Source organism: Balaenoptera physalus (genome assembly GCF_965194825.1).
Source record: "Balaenoptera physalus genome assembly, chromosome: 5".
NCBI lineage: Eukaryota > Metazoa > Chordata > Mammalia > Artiodactyla > Balaenopteridae > Balaenoptera > Balaenoptera physalus.
Window position 1 is genome coordinate 110,964,552 of NC_138884.1, and position 15,935 is coordinate 110,980,486.

The following is a 15,935-nucleotide window of genomic DNA, read 5'->3' on the forward strand; positions in this document are numbered from 1 at the left end:
CTCATGCACCCACCATGAATAAAGCCCATAGCCTGCTTAGGCCAATGCTTCTCTTTGTAGTGGGGCAGGCAGGACATGGAGACTGACAATTCCCCAAAAAATACTTTAAATGAGTAGTTCCTTTTGCCAAAGGAAATATAAATGGTTTTTACCAGAAGAAATGGGAAGAACTGTTGGCTAAGTTAAAACAAATAAGATATTTGGTATCACTGGAACATAAAATGAAATGGGTCAAATTCTGATGCATCTTTTTCACCATGCTAAAGAGTTTCAACTTTATCTTGCAGGTAATGAGGAATCTGTGAAAGACTTTAGTCAGTGGAAAGGCTTGGTTGAATTGTGTGCTTTCATGCTATCACAATGACGTCATGGATGATGTGTGGCCATGAAGAATATGGTGGATGAACCCCAGGGTTTCTAGAAGCCACACAATGCAGATGGCTATCTCTCAACACACCCAAAGGTAGCATTACCTTACTATGAAAATCCAAAAACAAACCCAACCTTTCTACTTAGCATTCATAATCTTCAAATACATGACTGTCAGCAGCCACATCTTCTAATGCAAAGGTCAACATGAAATAGCATTTTCAAGTAGCAAGTCAAAATGCCTTTTGTGATTTGGTGTAATTGCTTACTTAAGTGCTTCTTTATTACATTACCTCGTTTTCATAAGCCTGACATTGCTACCAGTTCTTTTTTCAATTTATTTTCTAAAATTCTGCTACTTTCTAATAGTTGAGGATTTCTTGTATGTGAGGCAGCCTCCAGACTGTCATTATTTTAGTGTTTTGATTTCAGGATCTAAGCATAATTTTATACCTCAAAATAAATTGAGAGTAAAAAATAGTCTTCATGAGTTAGAACCCTATATTCATTTTTATGTTAGTTTGTTAATATGGTCAGTCACCAATTTATTCAGTATACACTCACTAAGTACAACGCATTGAAAAAAGCAGTGTGGTATCAAAGATGGAAAAAGTGTGAACCTATCTATTTGTGAATGTAAAGCATATTGAAAGAGTGGTAATGTGTTCTCAGTAAACTTCTATGAGGGAAAAGGAATCAGGAGCAAACCATAAAAAAAGTGTAATATGCAAAGCTACTTCAAGGAAACTTTTTCTTTCATGATTAGTTGACCATTGTAGATTAAATCAAACAAACAAAAAAACCCTGTGTTTCAAACTTGTTGCTTGTAGCACTGTGTAGATTCCAGACTCTCACTTAAGATGGTCCATTGAGTTTTCATACAACCTTTTGCAGGTGCGGTTCTCCAGGAGGCTGACTCTGAGATGGAAATTTGGGTTCAGGAGGGTTATTGAAGGTCCTCTTGAAGTCAACATCTGTGGAAAGTAGAGGACAAAAGAAAAATTGAGGAGGGAGATGTAAATTTGTGATGCAGTTTCTGTGGAAGACTTTGTCAACCCTGTGAACAGTTCTGTAGATGGGACAACGCTGAAGAGCTATTCCATGTTATAGTAGGAGGGTCAGGTCTTTATATACCTGTTGGTTTTTTTTTTTTTAACTTTGGGTTTATTTATTTATTTATGGCTGTGTTGGGTCTTCGTTTCTGTGCAAGGGCTTTCTCTAGTTGCGGCAAGTGGAAGCCACTCTTCATCGCGGTGTGTGGACCTCGCATTATCGTGCCCTCTCTTGTTGTGGAGCACAGGCTCCAGACGTGCAGGCTCAGTAATTGTGGCTCACGGGCCTAGTTGCTCCGTGGCATGTGGGATCCTCCCAGACCAGGGCTCGAACCCGTGTCCCCTGCATTGGCAGGCAGATTCTCAACCACTGCGCCACCAGGGAAGCCCCTATATACCTGTTTTGATCAGTCATTGGATGCTGGCCACACAAGAAAGAGTGTGACCTTGGCAAGCAGCTCTCTTCAGATGAGATGGTCCCCAGGGAGGGTTGACAGCTTAGGGTTGTTGGCTGGAAGCTTCCCTAGAAGCTGGGTATGTGGTTCTTATTTTCTGAATGAGGGTCCGGATATGCGATTACATTGTCCACTACACCACCACTGTCTTCAAGACTGTAGATATCAAATGGAAATATTACCTCTTCCATATACTGGGATCAATTTTCACTGAGCACTTGTTTTGGCTAGACTCCAGGTTAGATGCACAGAGGAAAGATACTCTTGATTAGAAACACTTGCACTGTTATATGAACAGGATTTACTCTTTCATTATGCTTAGCTACTAAAATTAGAATTTGGTATAGGAAGCAAGTTTTATTCTAATACACACTTCAGTACTCCCTATATATCATTCATAATTTAATTCAAAATCTAATTCTTGAGCCTCAACTCTAAGCAAAAATACTGCTACTACTACTACTAATAATAATAACAATAACTAAATTTATTAAGCATTTTCTTTTTGCCATGAACTATTCTGACAAATTTGTATGTAATAACACATTTCTTCCTTACAATAAACCTATGTAGTGTAAAATATTATTTCCATTCTATAAATGAGAAAACCAAGACATAGAGGGGATAAGTAACTCATCCAAAGTTACACACAGCTTTTATCTACAGAGGCTGAGATTCGTACCCAGGTAGTTTGGCTCCAAAGTCTGTGCTTAAATATATTCTGTACTATTGATGACCTCATCATTATTGGAGACTTGCAGTTGACCAATGGCATTATTCACTCATCTCTGCATTCATGCCCTTTGCCATGTGACCCTGAAGTCCCCTCCCATTCTCATGGGTGGGGACTGCCTCACCCTCGACTCTAGATTCAGCCATGTCACTATCTTCTGCCAAAGAGTCTTTAAAAATGCGATGCAAGGAGAAACTTGAAAACTGTTTGCCTGATTGGGCTTGTTCTTTCTCATTCTTCTGCCACAGACATGAGGACATATCTGAGATAGCCTGCTCATGCTAGAAGATGAAACACGAGGAACAGAGTTATCTCAGTTTTTCAGGCAAAGGCCATCCTAGATAAGCTAACAGGTGGTCAACCTCCAGTCAGGATCAGCACAGCCTCCTAGCCTACCTGAACCTGACCACAAATGCATGCATGAGCCCCAGGCGCATCAGATAAACCCTGAGATTGTGAGATAAATAAATATTTACTGTTGCATTCCAATGGCTATTTGACGTCATTATGCAATAATTGTGTGGCAATGTAAATAATAAATCAGATGGAGTTATAGAAGAGAATTAAATCTGACATAAATTCAGTGATAAGGAGAAGACAGTATGCAATGGGAACATAGGGGCAGTAGCTAGGGGGATGTGACAGACAACTTATTCCAAACTTCATACTCAGTGAAGGGCTCCTGAAGGAACTAATATAAAATGACTGGAAAAACAACTTCAAAAAAGAAAAAGGATGTATGTCAGGGAAATATTTCTTATATCCAAGAACAACAAGTATTACTGGACCATCCTATTTGCAATAGCCATGTCTTTGAAAAGTTGCATGCAAAGAAAGTAGAATACATTAATCTCACTCTTAGAGCAATAGAAAGTTCACTAACTAAAACAAATTCAAAGATGAAGCATTTTTTAATGGAAAGAAAAAAATCTGAAAAGTAAATAATTTCCAAAACTATCTGTTGCATGTTGACTACAAGTAGATACACCTGTATAAAACATAAATCTTTGTGTCATTGAAATTTTAAACAAGACAAGTTACTTCTGCTGAACCCTATTTCATACGTGTCTATATTTTGAGTGTTACCTTCACACATTTCTGATAAAAATATTAATTATAACTATAGCATTCAAAATATTATTCCACTTCTGCATGAGTTTTTACCTTTATAAATCTTTATTTTTCTCTTGAAAATATTTTCCTGGGAAAAATGCCCAAATCTTCCCTTCAGGATTGGACAGTTTCCCAAAAGCCTGACTTCTTCACCAACTGACCAGGAGGCAGGCTTTGGAGAGGAAAGCAGTCACACATCATCAGGAGAATGCCTGTGTAATCTTTCTTTATTATTATCAAGCAGATTTTTTGTAGTGGCTGAATGCTTTATCTTATTATACCGACACAGGACATGAACTCCAATAAATTCCCTCTTGCTATCAGTCAAGAAATGCATGCTTCCAAAAAGTCCTTGACTAAGTAAGGATTTATTGATTTATTATGACTAACCTTGCAGTATGAATTCATTCAATAAGCAAACGTGGCCAAAGCACCTACAATGTGATGTGTGCACTGTGTTAGGCTCTGTGGATTCAGATGTAAAAATCATACCGTCTCTGCCCCCAGGAAGCTCATGTTCTATTAGAAAAGACAGATGAGTAACAGGCTGATTAGAATAAAGTGACAAATACTGGTGGTATCTGAACAGCACTTTGAGAACAGGGAAATGGGGGCAGGGGAGCAATTAATTCCAAAGTAGATATCAGTAAAATAGTTACAAAGGGATTTTATATTATCATTGAACATCTCCGAATTCTCTTTCTTTATATCTCATCTAAGTCATTGCTTGGCAAATTTTTCTGTAAAATTCAGATAAACATTTTAGGTTTTGTGGGCTATAGGGTCTCTGTTGTAACTACTGAGTTCTTCCATTGCTGCTTCCAAAAGCAGCCATCCATAAGATGTAAAAAAAAAAAAAAAAAGTGTTATTGTGTGTCAATACAGTTTTATTTACAAAAAAAACAGCAGCATTCTGGATTTCTTACAGGTAGGATGTAGTGTGCCTACGCTGTTCCACATAATTTTTAAATGTTGGTGTTCTCAATCTTGGGATTCTTCTCACTCTCTATTCTCTTCATAGGTGTTACCATCCACTCCCATGGTCTTGAAACTGAGCAGAACCTTGTGAGGCTACTGGGCATGGAAGACTTTCTGTCCTTCGTTTCTTGTTTGTAGGGAGCAGACTCCAGCCTCCATGACCTTCCCTGAGTTCCAAAGGGCAGATTTGAACAGTTGCTAATCAAGGGAGAAGCAGCCAAGAAAGCACTTGAGGCAAGATTAAAGGGGCCAGAGAAGCTCATCAAGATTACCTGAGACCAGATTAGAGTAGTGCAGGCCCTGCACACACCCTAATCTTAGCAGCAATACCACCCTTGAACCATTGCTATGAAATTCCTCAGCAAATCCTCCTGGGTTGGGACACACAGTTTTTCATGGCAGGATTCCACTGTGTCCTCCTTTGCCTGACAAAGCAATAAAGCTATTCTTTTGTACTTCACCCAAAACTCTGTCTCCGAGATTTAATTCAGCACTGGTGCACAGAATCCAAGCTTTCAGCATCAGTCTCAAGTGCCTTCTGTTTGCCAAATTTTTGTTCTCAGACTTGATTGCTCTTTTAAAGTCCAGACCCACTTACAAGGTACCCTTGAACATTTTTCCCTAAGCTATTTACCAGCTTTATCAAAATTAATAGAGTTTACCTTATGATCTCCCCTAAGCCTCTAGGCCAGATCTGGTCCTAAGCAGATTTCTCTCTTTCCACAAATAGTAATTCTATCCACCTATTTGTTCAAGGCAGAAAACTTGGAGTCAAAAATAGTACTTTTTTCTCCATTATACCACACATTCACATCTTTTCTTCAAATTCACTTAACATAGTCCTTAAATGCCTCTCACTGTGACCACTTCTCTCTGTCACCACTGCCACACCTTGGTCCTGTCACCATCACTTCTGGCATGGACCACTCTAATTCCTTTGTAACAGGTCTACTGGGATCCACGCATGTGCTCTTCTAATCCATTTTCCATACACCAGACAGCATGGACCTTGTAATCAGACCTCCAATCATGTCATCCCTCCCTTAAACCTTGTGAAGGATTCCTTGGACCCTGCAGATAAGTGCAACATCCCCCCTGCTCTTCCCAGAGTCCTTACTATTGCTCTTGTGAGATGGACTCAGCTGATACCCATGTGTATTAGTTTCCCGTTGCTGCTGTAAACAAATTACCACAAACCCAGAAACTCAAAACAGCACAACTGTATCATCCTACAGTTCTGGAGGTCAGGAGTTTGAAAAGGGTCTCAGGAAGCTAAAGTCAATGTATTGGCGGAGCTGTGTTCTTTCTGGAGGTTCTAGGCGAGAATTCACTTCCGTGTCTTTTCCAGTCTTGAGAGGTTGCCCACATTCCTTGGCTTGTGGTAATCCCTCATCTCTCTTAACATATGAACATAAATGCTCCTTTTTCAGAGAAACTCTATTTGACCCCCTTCTCCAATTCCTTTTAAGTTAACCCTGATTTGTCCTCTTACATGCTATATTTTTCTGTTTCAATAATTTTCACCATTGAACTTGAATAAATCATGCCATGATTGTTTCTTTGAAGTCTGGGTGCTCTACCAGACTGTGAGCTTACTGAGGACAATAGTGGTGTTTATATCTTTCACTCTATTCTGAACACCTATCACACTGATTAAACCATTGTAAGTGTTCACTAAAGATGTGTTGAATGAGTTAATGGATTTGTGGGTAAATAAATACATTAATAAAAAATTACCCTTTGATTAAAATTTTAAAGAATGAGTGACAGGTGGCAGATGATCAGAATGATCAAGATATATGTCAGGGGAAGGAAACATATTTTATCATTTATAAAAATCCAGGTGTGTGAACTTAACATTTTCAGGGATTACAGACAATTTGAAAAGACTAGAAGGTACACTCCCATAGTTGGCGATGGTGAAAGTGGGACAAAGTAATAAATAGAGGTTAGATCATAAACTGCCTTCATCATTTAAGATGCCATCAGTGGCAAGTAACAGACAGCTAACTTAATAGGGTCTTAAGTAACACAGGCTTCTAATTAGTGTCTGGAAGTAAGTAGTTTCAGATCTGGTTCAACAGCTCAAAGGCATTAGGGCACTGGGTTCAAATGTTTGACATTCTCTTGGCTTCTCCCTCATTATTGAAAGATGGCTGTCATAGCAACAAGCATCATTAGAGTGCCCCAGAACAATGTCCCATATGTGGAGGGCAAGAGTGGAAGTAAACAGATTCTCGTCAATCTCTCGGGTTTTTTTGTTTTGTTTTTTTTTGTAAGGGAGTTAAAATATATCCGTAAGTCCTCAGTAGATTTCTCCTTTTGTTCACAATTGACAAATTTAGAAAATAAAAATACAAGACAGTTAAATATGAATTTCAGATAAATAATAAACAATGTTTAGTATAATACAGGGGACATACATATAAAAAATATAGTCTGTTATTTATCTGAAATTACCGTTTTACTGGGCACCATGTATTTCTTCGAACAACCCTACTCTTGTGTCATTAGCAAGAAGAGGGTTACATGCTAACCCCCAGACTAGTTACAGGTAACTACTAGTGTAGTAATCATGATTGTCATTAACTGATCTAGCTTAGTTCCCTGGGCATGGGCACATTGCCAGAATGAAGGTCTTTTTGCCAGAATGAAGGTCTTTTTGCAAGGATGGGAAGGGTTGCTATGTGAGCAACCCACTGTGTCAGCCACAAGGTTTGAGTAAGTTGGTAAGTCAGTTTTATTTTATTCTGTAGATAATATAGAAGCATTGAAGGATTTGAGTGAAGTTATGATGTAATTAATTTAGAAATATTTATGAAGAGCTCTGTTCTAGTTATATGCAGAATGGCAAAATTAGAGAAAGGGATATCAGATATGAGACTATTACTTTAGCTTTGTCAAAGAATGATGAAGGGGTATGAACTGAAACAATAGCAGAAGGAATTTAGAAGAATGTAAGAGAATTATATATGCATATTTATTTACCATAGCTATCAACATTTCAGACTTTGGAATTAAAATGGTTGGTGTTATATCCCAGCTTTGTTATAAAATGTTTGTGTCACCTTGAGCAAGTTTCTTTATCTCACTGACCGTAGTTTTCTTTATCTGTAAACATGTAGATAATAAAACTATGTGATTTATTATTAGCATTGAATGAGGTCATTCAAAAAAAATGCTTAGCAAAGAAAAGAAATATAATACGCTTTAAGTGAATGTTAGATGTTTTATTAGTTTATTATTGTTAGTTTTCTTATTTTTGTGGATTATGACTTATTAGTTATGATGTGGAAGGAAAAAGATCAGGGATCCCCCCAAATCTGCTTCACCCATCATCTTGCCCATCTCAGATGATGATAATCCCTTACTTCCAGATGCTCAGACAAAACCTTTAGCATCACCACTGACTCCCATTTCTCACCCTATATTCAATTCTCCAGGAGTTCCTTTTGGCACTACATTCTAAACACATCCAGAACTCTGCCATTTCATTTCTTTCACTGCTGGCTCTGGTGTAAGTTGCCATCGTTTCTTAGTGGATCACTGCAAACATTGTTCAAAATGTCCTCCCAGCTTTCACTCTTGCCCCCACCAATCCATTCTCAACGTGATGCCAAAAACCCAGCCTCTGTGCACCAACACCAAAAAGAATCTCAGAGACAGAGTTCTGGGTGAAGTAGAAAAAATAGCTTTACTGCTTTACCAGGCAAAGGGGGAAAGAGTAGGCTCATGCCTCCAAAACTGTGTGTCCCAACCCGGGAGGATTTGGTGAGGAGCTTTATAGCAATGGTTCAAGGGCAGGGATGCTGATAAGGATCAGGGTGTATGCAGGGCCTGCAGTCCTTTAGTCTAGCCTCAGGTGGTCTCCTGATGAACTTCTTGAGATTCTCAAACTGTGACCTTCTCTGGAATGAAGAATGCTAAAATCTTCCATTTGTTGGCAGTTTTAGTTCTGCAGAAGAGCTCAAAGATATTGTTATGCGTATCCCTTGAAGTAGAACCAGGACCCTGCCCCAAGGCTGTGCTATTGTTTCTTTGCTGCTCCTCCCTGTCTCTGCATTCCCTTCCTTCCCTTGATTAGCAACTGATAGAATCTGCCCCTTGGAACTCATGGAGCCTGAGGTCTATTCCCTACAAATAAGGAACAGGGACACAGAAACACTTCCATGTCCAAGAGCCCTACAGGGTCCTGCTCAGTTTCAAACACAGTAGCCAGGGTGATTAAACAGTAAATCAGATCGTGCCATTTCTTTACCCCAAACCTTACAATGGCTTCTTATTTTGTTGTTGAACCCAACTTCATGTACCTGACGCACAGTGAAGCCAAACTGAAATGGAGTTTGGAGTGAAGAAAGGTTTATTGCAGGGCCAAGCAATCAGAATAGGCGGCTGGTGCTCAAAAGACCCAAACTCCCTGTTGGGTGTTGGGGAAGAGTTTTTATAGGCAAAATTTGTGGGGAGGGCTGCAGGGTGTGTGACATTCTTCAAATTGGTTGGTGGGGAGGTTACAGGATGGCGTTCCAGGAATCTCAATCATCAGCCTTCTTGTTGAAACCAGAAAGGGTCCCTGTGCTTGTGCTCAGCCTGAACTTACCATCCTCCACCTGGGTTGTAGCCTCAGTTCCTATAGAAGAACTCAGAGATATGTATCAGATTAATATGCATATCCCTTGAAGAGGAACCAGGACCCTGCTTTATCACTGCACTATTGTTTTTTTTTTTAACATCTTTATTGGAATAGAATTGCTTTAATATGGTGTGTTAGTTTCTGCTTTATAACAAAGTGAATCAGTTATATGTATACATATATCCCCATATCTCTTCCCTCTTGTGTCTCCTCCCTCTCACCCTCCCTATGCCACCCCTGCAGGTGGTCACAAAGCACAGAGCTGATGTCCCTGTGCTATGCAGCTGCTTCCCACTAGCTATCTATTTTACATTTGGTAGTGCATATATGTCCATGCCACTCTCTCACTTTGTCCCAGCTTACTCTTCCCCTCCCCGTATCCTCAAGTCCATTCTATAGTAGGTCTGTGTCTTTATTCCCGTCTTGATCCTAGGTTCTTCATGACCATTGTTTTGTTTGTTTTTTAGATTCCATATATATGTGTTAGCATACGGTATTTGTTTTTCCCTTTCTGACTTATTTCACTCTGTATGACAGACTCTAGGTCCATCCACCTCATTACAAATAACTCAATTTCATTTCTTTTGATGGCTGAGTAATATTCCATTGTATATATGTGCCACATCTTCTTTATCTATTCATCTTTTGATGGACACTTAGGTGGCTTCCATATCCTGGCTATTGTAAATAGAGCTGCAATGAACATTGTAGTACATGAATCTTTTTGAATTATGGGTTTCTCAAGGTATATGCCCAGTAGTGGGATTGCTGGGTCATATGGTATTTCTATTTTTAATTTTTTGAGAAACGTCCACACTGTTCTCCATAATGGCTGTATCAATTTACATTCCCACCAACAGTGCAAACGGGTTCCCTTTTCTCCACACCCTCTCCGGCATTTATTGTTTGTAGATTTTTTGATGATGGCCACTCTGACCGGTGTGAGATGATATCTCATGGTAGTATTGATTTGCATTTCTCTAATGATTAAAGATGTTGAGCATTCTTTCATGTGTTTGTTGGCAATCTGTATAACTTCTTTGGAGAAATGTCTATTTAGGTCTTCTGCCCATTTTTGGATTGGGTTGTTTGTTTTTATGATATTGAGATGCATGAGCTGCTTGTAAATATTGGAGATTAATCCTTTGTCAGTTGCTTCATTTGCAAATATTTTCTCCCATTCTTTTCATCTTTTTTATGGTTTCCTTTGCTGTGCAAAAGCTTTTAAGTTTCATTAGGTCCCATCTGTTTATTTTTTTTTTTATTTCCATTTCTCTAGAGGGTGGGTCCAAAAGGATCTTGCTGTGATTTATGTCAAAGAGTGTTCTGCCTATGTTTTCTTCTAAGAGTTTGATAGTGTCTGGCCTTACATTTAGGTCTTTAATTCATTTTGAGTTTATTTTTGTGTATGGTGTTAGGGAGTGTTCTAATTTCATTCTTTTACATGTAGCTGTTCAGTTTTCCCAGCACCACTTATTGAAGAGGCTGTCTTTTCTCCATTGTATATTCTTGCCTCCTTTATCAAAGATAAGGTGACCATATGTGTGTGGGTTTATCTCTGGGCTTTCTATCCTGTTCCATTGATCTATATTTCTGTTTTTGTAGCAGTACCATACTGTCTTGATTACTGTAGCTTTGTAGTATAGTCTGAAGTCAGGGAGCTTGATTCCTTCAGCTCCGTTTTTCTTTCTCAAGATGGCTTTGGCTATTCGGGGTCTTTTGTGTTTCCATACAAATTGTGAAATTTTTTGTTCTAGTTCTGTGAAAAATACCAGTGGTAGTTTGATAGGGATTGCATTGAATCTGTAGATTGCTTTGGGTAGTATAGTCATTTTCACAATGTTGATCCTTCCAATCGAAGAACATTGTATATCTCTCCAGCTGTTTGTATCATTTTTAATTTCTTTCATCAGGGTCTTATAATTTTCTGCATACAGGTGTTTTGTCTCCTTAGGTAGGTTTATTCCTAGATATTTTATTCTTTTTGTTGCAATGGTAAATGGGAGTGTTTTCTTATTTTCACTTTCAGATTTTTCATCATTAGTGTATAGGAACGCAAGAGATTTCTCTGCGTTAATTTTGTATCCTGCTACTTTATCAAATTTATTGATTAGCTCTAGTAGTTTTCTGGTAACATCTTTAGCATTCTCTATGTATAGTATCATGTCATCTGCAAACAGTGACAGCTTTACTTCTTCTTTTCCGATTTGGATTCCTTTTATTTCTTTTTCTTCTCTGATTGCTGTGGCTAAAACTTCCAAAACTATGTTGAATAATAGTGGTGAGAGTGGGCAACCTTGTCTTCTTCTTGATCTTAGTGGAAATGGCTTCAATTTATCACCATTGAGGACGATGTAGGCTGTGGGTTTGTCATATATGGCCTTTATTATGTTGAGGTAAGTTCCCTCTATGCCTACTTTCTGGAGGGTTTTTATCATAAATGGGTGTTGAATTTTGTCGAAAGCTTTCTCTGCATTTATTGAGATGATCATATGGTTTTTCTCTTTAAATTTTTTAATATGGTGTATCACATTGATTCATTTGTGTATCTTGAAGAATCCTTGCATTCCTGGGATAAACCACACTTGATCATGGTGTATGATTCTTTTAATGTGCTGTTGGATTCTGTTTGCTAGTATTTTGTTGAGGATTTTTGCATCTATGTTCATCAGTGATATTGGCCTGTAGTTTTCTTTCTTTGTGACATCTTTGTCTGGTTTTGGTATCAGGGTGATGGTGGCCTCGTACAATGAGTTTGGCAGTGTTCTTCCCTCTGCTATATTTTGGAAGAGTTTGAGAAGGATAGGTGTTAGCTCTTCTCTAAATGTTTGATAGAATTCACTTGTGAAGCCATCTGGTCCTGGGCTTTTTTTTTTTGGGAGATTTTTAACCACAGTTCCAATTTCAGTGCTTCTGACTGGTCTGTTCATATTTTCTATTTCTTCCTGGTTCAGTCTTGGGACATTGTGCATTTCTAAGAATTTGTCCATTTCTTCCAGGTTGTCCATTTTATTGGCATATAGATGCTTGTAGTAATCTCTCATGATCCTTTGAATTTCTGCAGTGTCAGTTGCTACTTTTCCTTTTTCATTTCTAATTCTATTGATTTGAGTCTTCTCCTTTTTTTTCTTGATGAGTCTGGCTAATCGTTTATCAATTTTGTTTATCTTCTCAAAGAACCAGCTTTTAGTTTTATTGATCTTTGTTATCGTTTCCTTCATTTTTTTTCATTTATTTCTGATCTGATCTTTATGATTTATTTCCTTCTGGTAACTTTAGGTATTTTTGTTCTTCTTTCTCTAATTGCTTTAGGTGTAAGGTTAGGTTGTTTATTTGAGATGTTTCTTGTTTCTTAAGGTACAATTGTATTGCTATAAACTTCCCTCTTAGAACTGCTTTTTTTGCATCCCATAGGTTTTGGGTCATCGTGTTTTCATTGTCATTTGTTTCTAGGTATTTTTTGATTTCCTCTTTGATTTCTTCAGTGATCTCTTGGTTATTAAGTAGTGTATTGTTTAGCCTCCATGTGTCTGTATTTTTTACACATTTTTTTCCTGTAATTGAAACCTAGTCTCATAGCGTTGTGGTCAGAAAAGATACTTGATACGATTTCAATTATCTTAAGTATACCAAGGTTTGATTTCTGACCCAAGATATGATCTATCCTGGAGAATGTTCCATGAGCACTTGAGAATAAAGTGTATTCTGTTGTTTTTGGATGGAATGTCCTGTAAATATCAATTAAGTCCATCTTGTTTAATGTGTCATTTAAAGCTTGTGTTTCCTTATTTCATTTTGGATGATCTGTCCATTTGTGAAAGTGTGGTGTTAAAGTCCCCTACTATGATTGTGTTACTGTCGATTTCCCCTTTTATGGCTGTTAGTATTTGCCTTATGTATTGGGTTGCTCCGATGTTGGGTGCATAAATTTTTACAGTTGTTATATCTTCTTCTTGGAATGATCCCTTGATCATTATGTAGTGTCCTTCTTTGTCTCTTGTAATAGTCTTTGTTTAAACGTATATTTTGTCTGATATGAGAATTGCTACTCCAGCTTTCTTTTGATTTCCATTTGCATGGAATATCTTTTTCCATCCCCTCACTTTCAGTCTGTATGTGTGCCTAGGTCTGAAGTGGGTCTCTTGTAGACAGCATATATACAGGTCTTGTTTTTGTAGCCATTCAGCCAGTCTTTGTCTTTTGGTTGGAGCATTTAATCCCTTTACATTTAAGGTAATTATTGATATGTATGTTCCTATTACCATTTTCTTAATTGTTTTGGGTTTGTTATTGTAGGTCTTCTCCTTCTCTTGTGTTTCCTGCCTACAGAAGTTCCTTTAGCATTTGTTGTAAAGCTGGTTTGGTGGTGCTGAATTCTCTTAGCTTTTGCTTGTCTGTAAAAGTTTTAATTTCTCCATCAAATCTGAATGAGATCCTTGCTGGGTAGAGTAATCTTGGTTGTAGCTTTTTCCCCTTCATCACTTTAAATATGTCCTCATACTTTCTTCTGGCTTGTAGAGTTTCTGCTGAAAGATCAGCTGTTAACCTTATGGGGATTCCCTTGCATGTTATTTGTTGTTTTTCCCTTGCTGCTTTTAATATTTTTTCCTTGTATTTAGTTTTTGATAGTTTGATGAATATGTGTCTTGGTATGTTTCTCGTTGGATTTATCCTCTATGGGACTCTCTGTGCTTCCTGGACTTGATTAACTATTTCCTTTCCCATATTATGGAAGTTTTCAACTATAATCTCTTCAAATATTTTCTCAGTCCCTTTTTTTCTCTTCTTCTTCTGGGACCCCTATAATTCGAATGTTGGTGCATTTAATATTGTCCCAGAGGTCTCTGAGACTGTCATCAATTCTTTTCATTCTCTTTTCTTTATTCTGTTCTGCAGTAGTTATTTCCACTATTTTATCTTCCAGGTCACTTACCCGTTCTTCTGCCTCAGTTATTCTGCTATTGATCCCTTCTAGAGAATTTTTAATTTCATTTATTGTGTTGTTCATCACTGTTTGTTTGCTCTTTAGTTCTTCTAGGTCCTTGTTAAATGTTTCTTGTATTTTCTCCATTCTATTTCCAAGATTTTGGATCATCATTACTATCATTATTCTGAATTTTTTTTCAGGTAGACTGCCTATTTCCTCTTCATTTGTTAGGTCTGGTGTGTTTTTACCTTGCTCCTTCATCTGCTGTGTGTTTCTGTCTTCTTAACTTACTGTGTTTGGGGTCTCCTTTTTGCAGGCTGCACGTTCATAGTTCAAGTTGTTTTTGGTGTCTGCCCCCAGTGGCGAAGGTTGGTTCAGTGGGTTATGTAGGCTTCCTTGTGGAGGGGACTAGTGCCTGTGTTCTGGTGGATGAGGCTGGATCTCGTCTTTCTGGTGGGCAGGTCCACGTCTGGTGTTGTGTTTTGGGGTGTCTGTGGCCTTATTATGATTTTAGGCAGCCTGTCTGCTAATGGGTGGCATTGTGTTCATTTCTTGCTAGTTGTTTGGCATAGGGTGTCCAGCACTGTAGCTTGCTGGTCGTTGAGTGGATTTGGGTCTTGGCGTTGATATGGAGATCTCTGGGAGATTTTTGCCATTTGATATTATGTGGAGCTGGGAGGTCTTTTGTGGACCAATGTCCTGAACGTGGCTCTCCCACCTCAGAGGCACAGCCCTGTCGCCTGGCTGGAGCAACAAGAGCCTGTCATCCACATGGCTCAGAATAAAAGGGAAAAAGGAAAGAAAAGAAAAGAAAAGAAAAGAAAGAAAGAAAGGAAGAGAGTAAGAAAGAAAGAAAGAAAGAAAGAAAGAAAGGGAGAAAGAAAGGACGGAAGGAAGGAATGAAGGAAGAAAGGAAGGAAGAAAGAAAGAAAGAAAGAAAGAAAGAAAGAAAGAAAGAAAGAAAGAAAGAAAGAAAGAAAGAAAGAAAGAAAGAAAGAAAGAAGGAAGGAAGGAAAGAAGGAAGGAAGGAAGGAAGGAAAGAGGGAAAGAAGGAAAGAAAGAAAGAAAGAAGATAAAATAAAATAAAATAAAACAGTTATTAAAATAAAAAATAAAAAATACTTATTAAAAAAATTTTTGTAAGTAGTAAAAAGAAAAGAGAAAGAAAGAAAGAAGAGAGCAACCAAACCAAAAAACCAATACACCATTGATAACAAGTGCTAAAAACTATACAAAAAAAAAAAAAAACAGACAGAACCCTAGGACAAATGGTTAAAGCAGAGCTATACAGACAAAATCACACAGAGAAGCATACACATACACACTCAGAAAAAGAGAAAAAGGGAAAATATATATATATATATATATATATATATATATATATATATATATATATCGTTGCTCCCAAAGTCCACCTCCTCAATTTGGGATGAGACATTGTCTATTCAGGTATTCCACAGATGCAGGGTACCTCAAGTTGATTGTGGAGATTTAATCTGCTGCTCCTGAGGCTGCTGGGAGAAATTTCCCTTTCTCTTCTTTGCTCACACAGCTCCCAGGGTTCAGCTTTGGATTTGGACCCACCTCTGCGTGTAGGTCGCCTGAGGGCATCTGTTCTTCCTTCAGACAGGACAGGGTTAAAGGAGCAGCTGATTAGGGGCCTCTGGCTCACTCAGGC

The 15,935-nt window shown here is 38.1% G+C and overlaps 2 long non-coding RNA genes across 2 annotated transcripts in view; both read right to left on the bottom strand.

Moving 5' to 3' along the window:
• The window catches only part of LOC309660922, a 986,598-nt gene that overhangs the window by 940,437 nt on the left and 30,226 nt on the right, over positions 1–15,935 (bottom strand). The gene's annotated exons all lie outside the window — the stretch shown is intronic.
• LOC309660917 lies at positions 384–7,343 on the bottom strand. The gene is made up of 2 exons (XR_014263717.1): positions 3,876–7,343; positions 384–3,783 (listed from the first exon to the last, which is right to left on the bottom strand). It is a non-coding gene; the product is annotated as an uncharacterized lncRNA (long non-coding RNA).